The sequence below is a fragment of the Giraffa tippelskirchi genome, chromosome 10 (assembly GCF_054371585.1).
Source record: "Giraffa tippelskirchi isolate mGirTip1 chromosome 10, T2T-mGirTip1v1.2.pri, whole genome shotgun sequence".
NCBI classification, from domain to species: Eukaryota; Metazoa; Chordata; class Mammalia; order Artiodactyla; family Giraffidae; genus Giraffa; species Giraffa tippelskirchi.
Window position 1 is genome coordinate 20,066,203 of NC_137284.1, and position 15,542 is coordinate 20,081,744.

General features: G+C 41.8%; 1 protein-coding gene across 4 annotated transcripts in view; it reads left to right on the forward strand.

The window, feature by feature from the left end:
* Nucleotides 1–7,602: 7,602 nt before the first annotated feature.
* Nucleotides 7,603–15,542, forward strand: part of FEZ1 (fasciculation and elongation protein zeta 1) — a 55,341-nt gene continuing 47,401 nt past the window's right edge. For 2 of the 4 annotated variants that reach the window (XM_081535135.1, XM_081535140.1), the window contains exons 1-2: nt 7,603–7,830; nt 8,292–8,479. The gene's annotated coding sequence lies outside the window, so the exon portion shown is untranslated. The remainder of the gene's footprint in view (nt 7,831–8,291; nt 8,480–15,542) is intronic. The other 2 variants (XM_081535134.1, XM_081535141.1) reach the window with 1 other exon arrangement.

Sequence of the window (15,542 nt, forward strand, 5' to 3'; positions counted from 1 at the left end):
GCTAACCGTTTACCTCTTCTTGCTGCCTGAGGAGACAGTTTTGTTTTTTGACGTTTCCTGCAGACCCAGAGGAACATTCAGACATGGTTTTGAATGTCAGATGTCTGCAGGGCCTGTAACAGGCTGAATAGGATGCTCTTGGTGGAGAAGGCTGTCACTTGGGTCCCGGTAGTTGCTGCCATTTGGCAGTGCAGGAAGTGCCGCAGACTGGTCACACTCATCGAGAGGCCAGAATCAAGATTTTCTGTGTAAAATCTCCTGACTTTTTAAATGTTCGAAAAACTGAAGACCAAACAAAATACTGGATTCAGCAGCCTGGATTCAGCCAAGGATTGCCACAGCCTGACTTTTACATTAAAACATTTGAATCAGAGAAGGAATGAGATCAGATTTGTTTCAGAAATTAAGAGGGGGATGAAATAGAGTAGACGGTAGGAGAGCCAAGATTATGAATGGAAGCTTGAATGTGAATGAACCTAGGGGCTTATGGGTTGAAATTCCAACACATGCTACATGGAGGAACCTTGAAAACATTATGCTAAGTGAAAAAAACCAAACATAGAAAGACACGTATTGTATAATTCTGCTTCCATGAAGTACCTAGAAGAGAGAAAGAAAGTACAATAGTAGCTCTGGGGGCTGGTGCCAGGAGAGGGTGGGGAGTTATTATTTAATGGTTATGAAGTTTCAGTTTGAGATGATGAAAATATTGTAAAGATGGATGGTGGTGATGGTTGCAACAGTAATGTGAATGTGTTGCAGAGAAGCACTTTTCTTTGACTTTAATCTTTGCTTCTCATTGTTTTTATCACTATAAAAACATATATGTAATCATATGTAATGATTTATCATATGTAATGTGGAGAAGGCAATGGCACCCCACTCCAGTACTCTTGCCTGGAAAATTCCATGGACAGAGAGAGGAGCCTGGTAGGCTGCAGTCCATGGGGTCGCAAAGAGTTGGACATGACAGAACGACTTCACTTTCACTTTTCACTTTCATGCATTGGAGAAGGAAATAGCAACCCACTCCAGTGTTCTTGCCTGGAGAATCCCAGGGACGGCGGAGCCTGGTGGGCTACCGTCTACGGGGTCCACTGAGTCGGACACAACTGAAGCAACTTAGCAGCAGCAGCAGCAGCAGCATATGTAATGACCGGCCTCAGGGAACCCTGCCCCCTCTGATTAACACATCCCTGCCCAGAGGTTGGTCATTCTAGGAGATACCTGCAAGACAATAGCCTTTACTTCCTCAATTCCTACCCTTCTCTGTCCTATAAAAGAACCTGGAATCTTGGTCAGCCAGCTCAACACCTTGTCTCTCAGTTAATTGGCCTGCCATCTGGTGAGCAGGCTGAGTTTGGACTGGGTAACAAAGGCATTTAATGTCATTGTGTTGCAGGAAGGGGGACCCCTTCCAGGGCCCGAAACTGGGCTCTTGTCTAACACTCGGCAATGAATTGTCTGAGGAGACACATTGCTGACAAAGTAAGAGATTTTATTGGGAAAGGGCACCCGGGTGGAGAGCAGTAGGGTAAGGGAACCCAGGAGAACAGCTCTGTCACATGGCTCGCAGTCTCGGGATTTATGGTGATGGGATTAGTTTCCGAGTTGTCCTTAGCCAATCATTCTGACTCAGAGTCCTTCCTGATGGTGCATGCCTTGTTTAACCAAGATGGGTGCCAGAGAGAAAGATTCTGGGAGGTGGTCGGACAGGTGGTGTCTCCTTTTGACCTTTCCCGAACTCTTCTGTTTGGTGGAGGCTTATTAGTTCCCTGTTCCTTACCAAGACATCCTGTCGGAAAACAACTCATGCAAATGGTTACTATGGTGCCTGGCCAGGGTGGGCGGTTTCAATCAGTGTGCTTCCCCTAACAATTGAGCAATACACTTAAGAGTTAAAATGGTAAATTTTGTGTTGTGTATATTTATCACACACAAGCTTACTACCAAACCAGCCCTCTTCTGTTAACAGAACAGAGCTGAGTTTATTTCTTAGGGCAGTAGAAGGGAACACCACCTGGAGAGAACTTCCAGGGTGTCTTAGAGGTCGAGGTTAAGTTAAAATTTATTGAGAAATTGCAGTTTGGTTCAAGGCAATTCTCCCCACACTAGGGACTTAATTGGATAAGATGAGTAAGAATCATGATAAACAGACTAGGCATGGTAGGAAAAGCGGGCTGAAGATTTGAGAGGAAGAATTTAAAGAATCTTTTAAAATAGCAACTTTATTGAGACATAACTCCCATACCATAAAATTCAACCATTTAATGGGTACAATATGATGGGTTTTAGTAACTTCACAGAGTTATGCAACCATCATCACAATCAATGTTTAGATATTTTCACTAACCCTCCAACTAAACCCCCTACCCATTAGCAGTCACCCTCATTTTCCTCCAACCTTTCTCATCCCCTCTGTTGGGAGGAAAATCTTTCCCCCTACCAAATTAAATTCAATAGTTTGAATTAACAATTGAGTAACTGGAGAAAAGAAAGCAAGTCTTATTTATAGGGAGAGGGAACCATTCGTCACTTTCACTTTCAGGACCATTCAGATGAAGAGGCTCTCTGAACTGCTGGGGTATGTGTCCGATTCTTTGTGAGCCCATGGACTGTAGCCCGCCAGGCTCCTCTGTCCATGATATTCTCCAGGCAAGAAGACTGGAGTGGATTGCCATTTACTTCTCCAGTGCATCTTCCTGACCCAGGGATCAAACCCGGGTCTCCTGCATTGCAGGCAGATTTTTTTTTACCATCTGAACTATAGGGAAGTCCCAAACTGCTGGGGACAGGAGTTTATTTATCATTTTAATAGGGTAATGAGAAAGGAGAAAAAGAGCTTCCAAAGGAAGCACAGAAGGCTTGCTGTTTTTTATTTTGTTTTGTTTTAAGAAAGACAAAAGGCTTTATAGGAAACAAATGCATGACAGTTCTTGATAAAGTTTGTTTATGCAATTTCTCTTCCTGCTGTGAAAGGTCAATCTTCCTGGGAGTGAAGCTCCCCCAGGTGATTAATGGCAGTTTTACTCTTGCAAGCCCTTGTTATTGATCAGATACGGATGCTCTTGAAATGCTTCTTTCTGCATTTGCTATATCTCTAACATCTTCCATTTAAAGGAATCTTTATGTTCACAACACTGTAAATCAACTGTATGTGTGTGCTCAGTCACGTTCAACTCTTTGTGACTTCATGGACTGTAGCCCACCAAGATCCCCTGTCTAAGGGATTTCTTAAGCAAGAATACTGGAGTGGGTTGCCATTTCCTTCTCCAGGGGATCTTCCCAACCCAGGGAGCGAACACACTTTCCTGCGTCTCCTGAATTGGCAGTTGGATTCTTTACCACTGTTCCACCTGGGAAGCCCAGGTTAATCAACTGTACATCAGTTAAAAAAAAAATCATTAGTGAGACTTCCTTGGTGGTCCAGAGGTTAGGACTCCACACTTCCAGGGAGAGAACAGGTTCAATCCCAGGTCAGGGAACTAGGATCCCACATGCTGCATGGTGCAACCAAAAACATGACAAAACAAAATCATCAGGGAAAAAAAAATCTTTTTTTCTTTCTTTTGTCTGCATTGGGTTTTAGTTGCCTCGTGCAGGCTTCTCTCTCTGGTTGTGACTTATAAGCTTAGTTGCCCTGCAGCATGTGGGATCTTAGTTCCCTGCCCAGGGATCATACTGTCCTGCCTGGGACAACACAATATGATGTTAGGGATTGCCCCTCAATGAATGTTTAGGAAAGTTAGTCTCCTTTATTCCCTTCACCATGACAACATCCAGGAGTTAAAGTAGCAAGACATTTATGGCAGAGTTGAATTAGGACAAACTTTAAAACAATCCCCTCCATAGTTAACTAGAGATTCAGGCCAAAGGGTCTGCTTTGTTTGTCTTTTTGCATTAAGTTACTAGAGCTATTGGAACTCAACAGTTTACTAAGATCTAAATACTCGTTTTGCTTTTATTTTTCAGTTTTTAAGAAAAGTTTTACTGAGATATAATTCACATACCATACATTTCACACATTTAAAGAGTGTAATGCCATATTCCCTGGTGGTTCATATGGTAAAGAATCTGCCTGCAATGCAGGAGTCCTGGGTTTGATCCCTGGATTGGGAGGATCCCCTGGAGAAGGAAATGGCTACCCACTCCAGCTTTCTTGCCTGGAGAATTCTATGGACTGGGGAGACCGGGTTGCAAAGAGTCGAACATGACTGAGGGACTAACACACACACACACACACACTTACTATGTTTTATTATATTATTACATGTAACTGAGTGGGGCCCTCTGGGGCTCCCAGGCACGGAGGCCTCTTTGTCTCCCATTTCTTGTAGGTGTTGACTAAAAAAAGATGCACAAAGTAAAAGTTGTAAATTAAGTTTTATTTGGGGCCAAAATGAAGACTGCAGCCCGGGAGACAGCACCTCAGATAGCTCTAAGAAACTGCTCCTAAGAAATAATGGGGGAAGGCAAGACTATGGCCTTTATGACCTTTCCTGGGTTCCAAAAGTCAAATTTGAACAGTTGCTAATTGAGGGAGGAGCTGCCAAGAAATCACCTGACACAAGATTAAGGGGGCTAAAGAGGAGACTCACCACCTGAGATCCTGCACACACCCTAATCCTGCCAGAGACCCCACCTTTGACCCACGGTTATGAAAACCTTCATCAAGTTCTCTGGGGTTGAGATGCATAGTTTTTCTAGGCAGAAGTCTGGTGTGTCTCCCTTTGCCTGGCAAAGCAATAAAATTATCCTTTTCACTAGCCTGGTGGCTCAGATGGTAAAAAATCTGCCTGCAATACGGGAGACAGGAGTTCAATCCCTGAGTTAGGAAGATCCCCTGGAGAAAGGAATGGCTATCCATTTCAATATTCTTGCCTGGGAAATCCCATGGACAGAGGAGCCTGGCGGGCTACAGTCCATGGGGTTGCAAAGAGTCAGGCACAAATGAACGACTTTCACTTTTCTAGTTTACCCAAAACTCTGTCTCTAGGATTTAATTCAGTGTCCATGTACAGAGAGGCTGAGATCTCGGTAACACAACCATCACATAGTCCTCAAAAATGAACTGTTCCCAGTAGCTGTCACTTCCATTCCCACTTCTCTCTCCCAGCCCTAGGCGAACACTAATCTTTCTGTCTCTGTAGATGCCTATTTTGGACATTTCACACACTTGGAATCTTACAGTATGTATCTTGTGTGTCTGGCTTCTTAGCACCACGTTTTCAGGTTCATTCATGTTGTAACACGAAGCAGTTCTTTATTCCTTTTACAGCTGAAATAATATTCCATTGTATAAATAGACTATCCATCAGTTAATGGGCTGGTGGCTTGTTTCCTTTTGTTTTTTGTCTTTTCAGGAATAATGCTACTATGAACTTCCCAGGTGGCTCAGCGGTAGAGAATCTGCCTGCCAATGCAGGAGACACAGGAGACAGGTTCAATCCCTGGGTTGGGAAGATACCCTGAAGAAGGAAATGGCAACCCACTCCAGTACTTCTTGTCTGGGAAATCCAATGGACAGAGGAGCCTGGTGGGCTACAGTCCATGGGGTCACAAAGAGTCAGACACGACTGAGTGACTGAGTATGCATGCCCGCATGAACTTCCTGCACATATTTTTATGTGGACATATGTATTTTAAATTTTCTCCTGGGTATGTACCAAGGCATGGAATTGGTGGGTCATATGGTAAGTCTATGTTTGTTTGTGTTTTTTAGAGTGTGGTATAACACACATAAAATGTACCACCCTAACCACATTTTAGTGTACAGCTTCGTATTAAGTATACTCACATAGTATGACCCATCTTCAGAAATTTTTTATCACATAAGCTGAAGCTCTTCACTCATTAAGCAATTCCTCATTTCCCCCCTTTCCCTAGCCCCCCAGCAACCACCATCCTGCTTTCTGTTTCTCTAAATTTAGATACCTCAGAATTTGTCTTTCTGTTACTCATTTATTTCACTTAACATAATGTCTTCAAGGTTCATCTTTGTTAGAGCATGTGTCAGAATTTTCTTTTTTTTTGTAAGGGTCAGTGGTACTCCTATTCCATTGTACGTGTCTGTATATACTACATTTTGCTAATCTATTCTATCTATTGTTGGACACTTGGGTTGTTCGCTCTTGTCTATTGTGAGTAATTCTGCTATGAACATGGGTGTGTCAGGGAGGAAAAACTTTACCCTTTTAATTTGCTCTACTCTTTGACTTCCCTATAGCTCAGAGGGTAAAGAATCTACCTGCAATGCAGGAGACCGGGGGTTTGATCCCTGGATCAGGAAGATCTCCTAGAGAAAGAAATGGCAATCCACTCCAGTATTCTTGCCTGGAGAATTCCATGGACAGAGGAGCCTGGCGGTCTCCAGTCCATGGGGTCAAAAAGAGTTGAACATGACTAAGTGACTAACGCACACACGTACCTGGGGCCTGTGAATTAAACTGACGAAAGACCAATTGAACAGGAGAAAAGACAGTTAATTTTTAATAATGTTCATATGCATGGGAGGTGACAGAGAGTAAAACTCAAAGAAGTGTTTACACTTGGAGCTAATTTACTCTTTTAACAAAAGATAGAGTATTTGGGCTTCAAGGGACAATAAATTGTGAGCAAGTGATAAGGAAACATAGGAGAAACTGATGGGACATAAGGACTATTTTAGTAAGGTCTATTTATGAAAACACATCTTGATGTCAACTTCCCATCTTCAAAGATAAAAGTCTCTTTTCTCTCAAAGGCAAGTTTACTCAGGTTGTAGGCACAGAAGGTAACTATATTTTCCTGAGGAACTGCCATTTTTATCTGACAACTGATAGAAGCAGTGAGAAAAGACACCAGAGCAAAATCTGAACAAACTAAATTGTATTCCAAAAATGATGTTCCACAATTACCCTACACAAACCGGTAACAAACAGCAACAGCAACAACAAAAAGCTGTTTATTTTTAAGAGAAGAAGTAAATATTTTCATTTTGGAACCATGAATGATTTTTTTCTTTGTTTTTGAATTTTATATTTTAATCCACTTCTTTATATTTAAGAGAAAACAAACTTTGTTTGAAAAAACAAACAGACAAACAATCCTTGTTCCACCTAAGACAGTCATCCCAGGGAGGAACACCGTAAGGGGAAAAGCGTATTCTCAGAGAAGACACCCAACAGACAAGACCACAGAGTGTGTTTTGCCTTTTGCCATTTTCCTAGCCAGAGCCAGACAAAGAGCCCAGAAATGTTAGTAAATTTACATATCAACAGGTCTTCACAGTCTCAGGTCTATTCGGACCCCACACTAGGTAAACAATGGACTTGAACTACTGCTGGGTGCCTCTCTCCCTAGGTTTAAGGAAGAGAGAACTTGAGTGGAAGCCGCAGGACTTGGTCCAAGGTCCAGCCTGGAAACATCAAAGATAAACAAATCTGTCCTTCAACATCCCCTGGACTGAGATCCCCTTTGGTCCCCCTCCCCCCGCTTTTTTTTTGCCCTGGGGGCCATGCTGGTCTCCTTTTCTCTTTTGTTAGGTAGGTGCTGCCTATGGGAATGCAGCAGCACTTCTTAGTAACCATGGGAACCTTATTGGCATGGCAACCTGGCAGCCCCAGGGAAAGGCAGCAAGGGGAGGAGGATGGGAGTGGTAGGAGGTAGTTCTATGGCAGAAGGGAGGGAGTGAGCCGGCTTTCTTCCCGCTGAGGCGAGAAAAGGAGCAGAAAAAATGCCCAGCTCTCTAGATGGCCCCAAGGAGAAGCCCCTGATGAGAGTTTAAACCTCACTTCATAGTCCAGTTCAGGAGGAGCTTGGGCCACAGCTGTAAGCCAAACTGGACACCAGGTCCTAGACCTACTGATGCTTTTTTATTCTATGGCATGGCTCAGCAGGGGCAGGGGGGCTGGGAGACAAAGAGTGAAGCATTTTATGTGAGCACATTCTAACACTAAATTCTGATTGCAGGCAAAATACCATGTGGAGCTGTAGTTAGGCTCTGAGAGTCCAAGAATCTTTTGTTAAAGACGTCTAGGGGCAAGGAAATTTCCAAGCAGCCTCTAAAGCAAGAAACAAATCTGTGCAATATGATTAAGGAAGGCTATTGATGGGAGGAGGGTTTGGGGAGAACAGATACATGTATATGTATGGCTGAGTTCCTTTGCTCTCCACTTCAAACTACCATAACATTTTTTATTCGGCTATACTCCAATACAAAATAAAATGTTTAAAGTTTAGAAAAAGAGAAAAGGTTAAGGAAGGCTGTTGTTGTTTAGTCGCTAAGTCATGCCCGACCTTTTGGATTTTAGCCTACCAGGCTCCTCTGTCCATGGGATCCTCCACGTGAGAATACTGGAGTGGGTTGCCATTCTCCAGGAGATCTTCCTGACCCAAGAATCGAATCTGAGTCTCCTGCTTGGCGGGTGGATGGCTGAGAATGTAGTAAAAACAAAACAAGATCCACTAGGGAGAAAGTACTTCGACTGGAGAAGAAGAAGTAAGTAGCTGGCAGTGCCCTGTTGGTTCTGTTGCTTGGCTGAGCTAGAGTCCCTGGCTTTCTGGGTTTCTCTGGCCGATAGGTGTGACCTGGGGCTACCCTGCACCGTGGAGTCAGATGCTGCCCTGCATGGTACTTTCCTGTGTGTGCCTCAAGCAGATTAGTCTCTCGGAGTCCATTTCCCCCTTTCCTAAGACACAGGATAATAACACTCTATAAGGCCATTGTGGAAATGAAACGAGATTAAGAACTTTAATAAATAGTAATAGTAATTGAAGCTCCTTGCGTGTCAGGCACACAAATAACAGCTACTTAACACTGCTGGCTCTTTAGAACAGGCTCTCTTTGTCTGGTTCTGTAGCATCACCTGAGATTTGACCAATTTTTTTTTTTTTTAATGCATTGACTTTTTTTATGCCATTAATTTTTTAGTTAGAAAAATTCATAAGATTTCTGAAATATATATATTACAAATTATTTACATATATGTATACAAGAGCTCTTCTACACTTGATAAAGGCTTGAGAAAGAACTTTTAAAAAAATGAGATGGAGAAATTAGAGAACATAAACTAAATGAAATGGGAACACTGAATATGAAATAGAAAAAGTGAAACAAACTAGATAAAAGTAAAAGATCTTCATATAGTTCAATTGTTTTTAAACATGGCTTTAATACATTGACTTTTACAAAAGCAACTTTATTGAGACGTAGTTATGTATCATTAAATTCACACTTTTCAAGTTGTACAATTCTGTGGATTTTAGTATAGTTGCAGAGTTGTATGCAACGTCTGATTTTTGAGGTGATTTTGATCACCTCAAAAGAACCTAGAGAGGGCCTTCCCTAGTGGACCAGTGGTTAAGACTCCGAACTCCCAATGCAGGGGGCTCCAGATTGATTCCTGGTCTGGGTACTAAGATCCCACTTGCTACTGGGCAGTTAAGCTCACAGACTGCAGCTAGAGAAAGTTTGTGTCTGACATCAAAGACCCAGTGCAGCCAAAATAAAAAAAATTTTTTTAATAAAAAAAGTTGCTATGAATTCAGGTGAACGCCAAAGAATTGATACTTTTGAACTGTGGTGTTGGACAAGACTATTGAGAGTCCCTTGGACAGCAAGGAGATCCAACCTGTCCATCCTAAAGGAAATCAGTCCTGAATATTCATTGAAAGGACTGATGTTGAAGCTGAAACTCCAATACTTCGGCCATCTGATGCGAAGAAGTGACTCATTTGAAAAGACCCTCATGCCGGGAAAGATTGAAGGCAGGAGGAGAAGGGGACAACAGAGGATGAGATGGTTGGATGGCATCACCGACTCAATGGACATGAGTTTGAGTAAGATCCGGGAGTTGGTGATGGATAGGGAGGCCTGGCATGCTGCAGTTCATGGGGTCGCAAAGAGTCAGACACGACTGAGCGACTGAACTGAATTGATGAATTCAGGTATAAGTTTTTGGTGTATGCACTTATCAAGTTTTAGTTCATAAGTTTTATCATGCCCCATGGCCTACATATGACCAGATAAAGAGAATACAAATATGAAAGACAGGTTGACATGATTATTTCTTTTTAAATTTCCCTCAGACTACTTTCCTTTATTCCTATTCTCCTCCTTAGTCTTACTCTCATCTCTCTCTGTAGAACAATATAGTCAATCTCATGCATATTTCCAGATATGGCATCTGAGATGCTCACAAAAGATTATTTTCCCCCACAAAGATATTCTTGAAGTGTGGAAAAGGAAGAGGTAGAGAGGGACAATGAAATGTAGGCCAAGCTTATTATTCAGTGACAATCAAAATATCCCTTAGAAACATTGTTTTAAACTTTACTGAGATAGGCTATCCACTCTAAAAAGTGTACAAGTCAATAAATTATCACACACACACCACCATTTAGGAATTGCCTACCTTTACCAAGATAAGGGTAGATGTAGGGTCCCCAGAAAAAATACAGAGAGTGCCCAGTCACATTTGAATTTCAGATAAACAATGATTAATTTTTTTGTATAAGTCTATTTTAGGCAATATTTGTGATAGTTTTGTTTTTTTTTTTTAATCCATTTTTTAGGACTTCCCTGGTGGCTCAGTGGATAAGAATCTGCCTGACAATGCAGGGGACGTGGGTTCAATCCCTGGTCTGGGAAGATTCCATGTGCCGTGGAGCAGCTAAGCCAGTATATGCCACAACTACTGAGCCTGCACTCCAGAGCCCAGAAACCGCCAACTACTGAAGCCTGTGCTCTGCAACAGGAAAAGCCACTGCAGTGAGAAGCCAGTGCACCAAAACTAAAGAGTAGCCCCCCCTCTCCGCAACTACAGAAAGCCTGTGCACAGCAATGAAGACCCAGTGCAGCCAAAAATAAATAAATAAATTTCTTAAACAGTCAAAGACAGGGATTGAAAGAAAAATCCACTGTTTATCTGAAATTCAAATTTAACTGGATGTCCCATATCTTTCCTTGGAAAATCCCTACCAGGGGAAATTAGAGAACATCCAATGAATATAAATAATTTTCATGACTGGGTAGCAACTGAGGTTTAGTTGTAGGAAATCTCAGAATAAAATGGAATTTAGAGCTAATTTGTAGATTTAATTTACTTTGCTCTCTCCCTAGGGTTCTGTACGACTAAGCATTGTATCATCTTTCTTTCTCACAATATCTCTATGAAATACTTAGGAGTCTACACATGGAGAAACAAAAGCAGAGATATTTAAAGACACTCCAAGGACTTCCCTGGTGGTCCAGTGGTTAAGACTGTGCTTCCAATGCAGGGGATGCCAGTTCAATCCTTGGTCAGGGAGCTAGGATCCCACATGCCATGGAACTACTAAGCCCATACACCATAACTACTGAGTCCACGAGCTGCAATTATTGAGCCTGAGCATCACAACTAGAGAGCCCAAGCACCACAAGGAGGACCCAGCACAGCCAAATATGTATACATATATGCTGCTGCTAAGTCACTTCAGTCGTGTCCGACTCTGTACGACCCCATAGACGGCAGCCCACCAGGCTCCCCCGTCCCCGGGATTCTCCAGGCAAGAACACTGGAGTGGGTTGCCATTGCCTTCTCCAATGCATGAAAGTGAAAGGTGAAAGTGAAGTCGCTCAGTCGTGTCTGACTCTTTGCGACCCCATGGACTGCAGCCTACGAGGCTCCTCCGTCCATGGGAGTTTCCAGGCAAGAGTACTGGAGTGGGGTGCCATTGCCTTCTCCAATACGTATATATATGTATATATATATATATATATATATATATATAAAGACACTCCAAGTGAGTTTGGAGTCAATTTAAACAAAATGTCATGAATGGGTTTGAAAGAAAATAGAGATTTTAAGAAGAAAGGTGTGGGGATGGATAATGGGGGGAGACTAGGATTGACACATACACGTACACCACAGTCTGTAAAATAGATAACTAATAAGAACCCACTGTCGGGCGCAGGGAACTCTCCTCAGTACTCTGTAAATGCCTATACAGGAATGAAATCTAAGGAAGGGTGGATATGTATATACGTATAGCTGATTTACTTTGCTGTACACCTGAAACTAACACAACGTTATAAATCAACTATACTCCAATAAGAATTTAAAAATAAATTTAAAATATAGATTTTAGATTCATTAAACTTAAGAGTAACATAAGATTTTACTGGAAGCCCTTTACATTAATATTATGAAAGAGGAGACTAAGATTCAGAAAACCTAAATAATTTTCTCTAAGTCACAAATCTCACTAATGGTAACGTTGACACTGAAATCTCAAATACCAGACTCCTAGCCTATGGAGTTTTTCCTAATTTAAAATAAATTGTGCCCCTTCGCTTTAGTTTGTGTGCTTGTGTGCTCAATTCAGTTGTGTCCAACTCTTTGTTACCCCATGGACTGTACCCTGCCAGGCTCCTCTGTCCATGAAATTCTCTGGGCAAGAATACTGGAGTGAGTTGCCATGCCACTAGAGATTTTCCCAAACCAGGAATTGAACCTGTGTCTCCTGAATTGCAGGAGGATTCTTTACCGCTGAGCCACCGGGGAAGCCCTCCCTTTAGTTTTCCTCTCCATTAATGTGGTCTAGATAATCAGATCAGCCATAATCACACAATTATGTGAAACATGAAACTGGGAATTCTTCTTAGATCTTCCAAGTATTAATAGTAGAGAGCTAGATTACTTAACACTGAACAAATAGTTTCCTGTTCTAAACAAGATTTCTCGAAGGGTTTGAGATTAATTTCTATTGATATCTTTTAGCTGCAAAGAGTTGCCATGATCAAATTTGGGGATAATCTTTCTTTTCTAATGGGAGCTTTCCTGGTAGCTCAGCTGGTAAAGAATTCACCTGCAATGCTGGAGACCTGGGTTGAGAAGATCCCCTGGAGAAGGGAATGGTTACCCACTCCAGTATTCTTCCCTGGAGAATTCCATGGGCAGAGGAGCCCGGCGGCTGGGTAATGAGTGAGATTCCTCTGATTTATACATTTTGCATTTCCAGTGTCCAGTCATTATACCCAACAGACAAATTCTTACTCCATAAAGAAGCTAGATTTGTTTGAATATGCAAATCTGAAAAAAAAGAAGTCAGCAGATTTTTGAATGCTTATAGATTGCCAAGCCTCTCAAATCTTCTGGTTTTACACTCATTCTATGTGGAACTAAAACAACAGTTTTAGTACTTGGCCTCATCACCTTCTCACACATTCCAGGGATCTGATCAATATCCAAAAAAAAATAAATTTTTCCTTTCATAGCTCTCCAAAACTCAGTCCCAATACGGGGTCATATCGGTATTTTTATTTATTTATTTATTTATTTATTTATTAAAAAATTTATTTCGGTCCGTGTATTTTACTAAAAAAATTATTTTATGTTATTTATTTACTTGGCTGTACTGGGCCTTAGTTGCAGCATGCAGGATCTTTAGGTTTCGACTTTGGAATTCTTAGTTGCAGCATGTGGGATCTAGTTCCCTGACAAGGGATCCAACTGGGCCCCCTGCATTGAGAGTGCAGAATCTTAGCTACTGGACCACCAGGAAAATCCTGGGAAAAATCTTGACCATCACCAATCCAGCATTCTTCTTCGACCTTGGTGTTCAATATGGTCAAACTGTCACCTTGCAGGATGTGACAACTAGAAGAGGGTGGCTTATATGAATCCTGGCTACAATGACTTTGCCAAAAAGACTAACTTAAAACTGAGGCTTTGGGGAAGAGATGGCTTCTTTGCTCGTCATTTTCAGAGTTGAAAACGCTGTTGTCACCCGTGCCTTAGAGAGGATGGCTATGGCACAGGGCAGGATTTGCAGAGTGTGCTGGTCTCTAGAGGTCTGCAGGTGAAGTGATTTTTATATGGCTAGACTGGTGCAGTGAAACGGCAAAATTTTTTTTAGCATTTTGATTCCCTCAAGTTTATTTCTGATACGTCTCTGAATACCAGGGCATCCTGGGGATAGCAGAAAATAGAGAAGTTCCTTGAGATTGAGGGGGTGGGACTCAATCTTCAGGGATTTATACAAATGATGTTCCTGAGTGGACTAGAGAGGGGCTCATACAGAATTAAATGCTAACCTAAAAGTGAGCCTGTGGAGCTGAACCATGTCATGAGTGGCTTTCCCACATGACACTGCCTCTAGGCTCTTTCCTATTGTGAGGAGGTGGCAACAATAGGCCAGTCTATTCTGTCCCCATTCACCCAGAGCACATGCTGATTTGCGCTAATGAATCACTTAGTAGCCACTGAGAAAGGAAGATTAATGACCTTTATTTTATTTTGTTTATTTTTGGCCGCACTGGGTCTTTGTTGCTGCTTTGCTGCGGGCTTTCTCTAGATGCAGTGAGAAGGGCTACTCTCCATTGTGGTGCACGGATTTCTCGTTGTGGTGGCTTCTCTTGTTGCAGAGCATCAGCTCTAGGCACATAAACGTCAGTAGTTGTGGCATGCAGGCTCTAGGGTGCAGGGACCTCAGTAGTTGTGGCTTGTGGGCTTTGGAGATTGAGCTCAGTAGTTGTGGCGCACGGACTTAGTTGCTCGGAGGCATGTGGAATCTTCCTGGACCAACCCGGGATTGAACCTGTGTCCCTTTCACTGGCAGGCATATTTTTATCCACTGTACCAATAGGGAAATCCAGGACCTTTCTTTTTGACCACTGTAGACATGAAAGCTTTCCTCACACTGGGGACATCATTTACGTTTTCCTATTAAAATTTGTAGTTCTCCTTTCTTGAAACATCTAACTCATTTCTAGAATAAAAAAGCTGTCATCACATTTACACTTACAGCATGTCCAAGGGAAATCTCATTCTTTAAGGGATGAGATTCTTCAGGATCTTAAGGAATCTCATTCTTTATTTGCCAACTAGCTCATGTATTTTGTCCTTTTTCATCAGAAAACAGAAGTGACTATTCTGGAGTTTATCATCGTTCTTGGGTGTGATTTATTGTCAGTTTTTATAATACTGCTTATTCTTTTTGAAAGTAATATAGTCTTGTTCTTGGTGCATGTGCTTTGTGGTAGGGAGTAATTACTTGCTGACTAGATGGTTATGAATGGAATTTGAATCTTGGGGAATGTTCCATTTCCCTTGTGGAAACAAATCAGGGAGTTTAATTAACCCTGGAGCTTGAGGATGGAGATGAATATAGGCTCAAACTGAATGTTGCTGTTCAAGAACTACCAGTGATAGAAATATCAAGTAATCTTACAGTGTTAGCAGGTGTGATGATCTCATCTTTATTTGCTGGGGTGTGATAGATATAAGTTTTCAATAAAAATTTAGCAGCTCATTTCCAGAATGTCATGGAAAACTGGCTTCTTCAAGAAGGATCCTTTTAAGGAAGATCAAATACAATGAGCACAATACATATCGTATTATCACTGAATTTCTAAATTTAAAAAGCCATTTCTAGCCTTGAAAACCGTTTTAAAAAAAAAGGAATGGGCAGCCCTGTAAAGTCAAGTTTCTCATCATGAAAGGCATTTAAGTAGAAGCTGTGTATAACATAATCTAGAAGGACATTGGTTCTGCATCAGGTGAGTGATTAGACCAAATGAC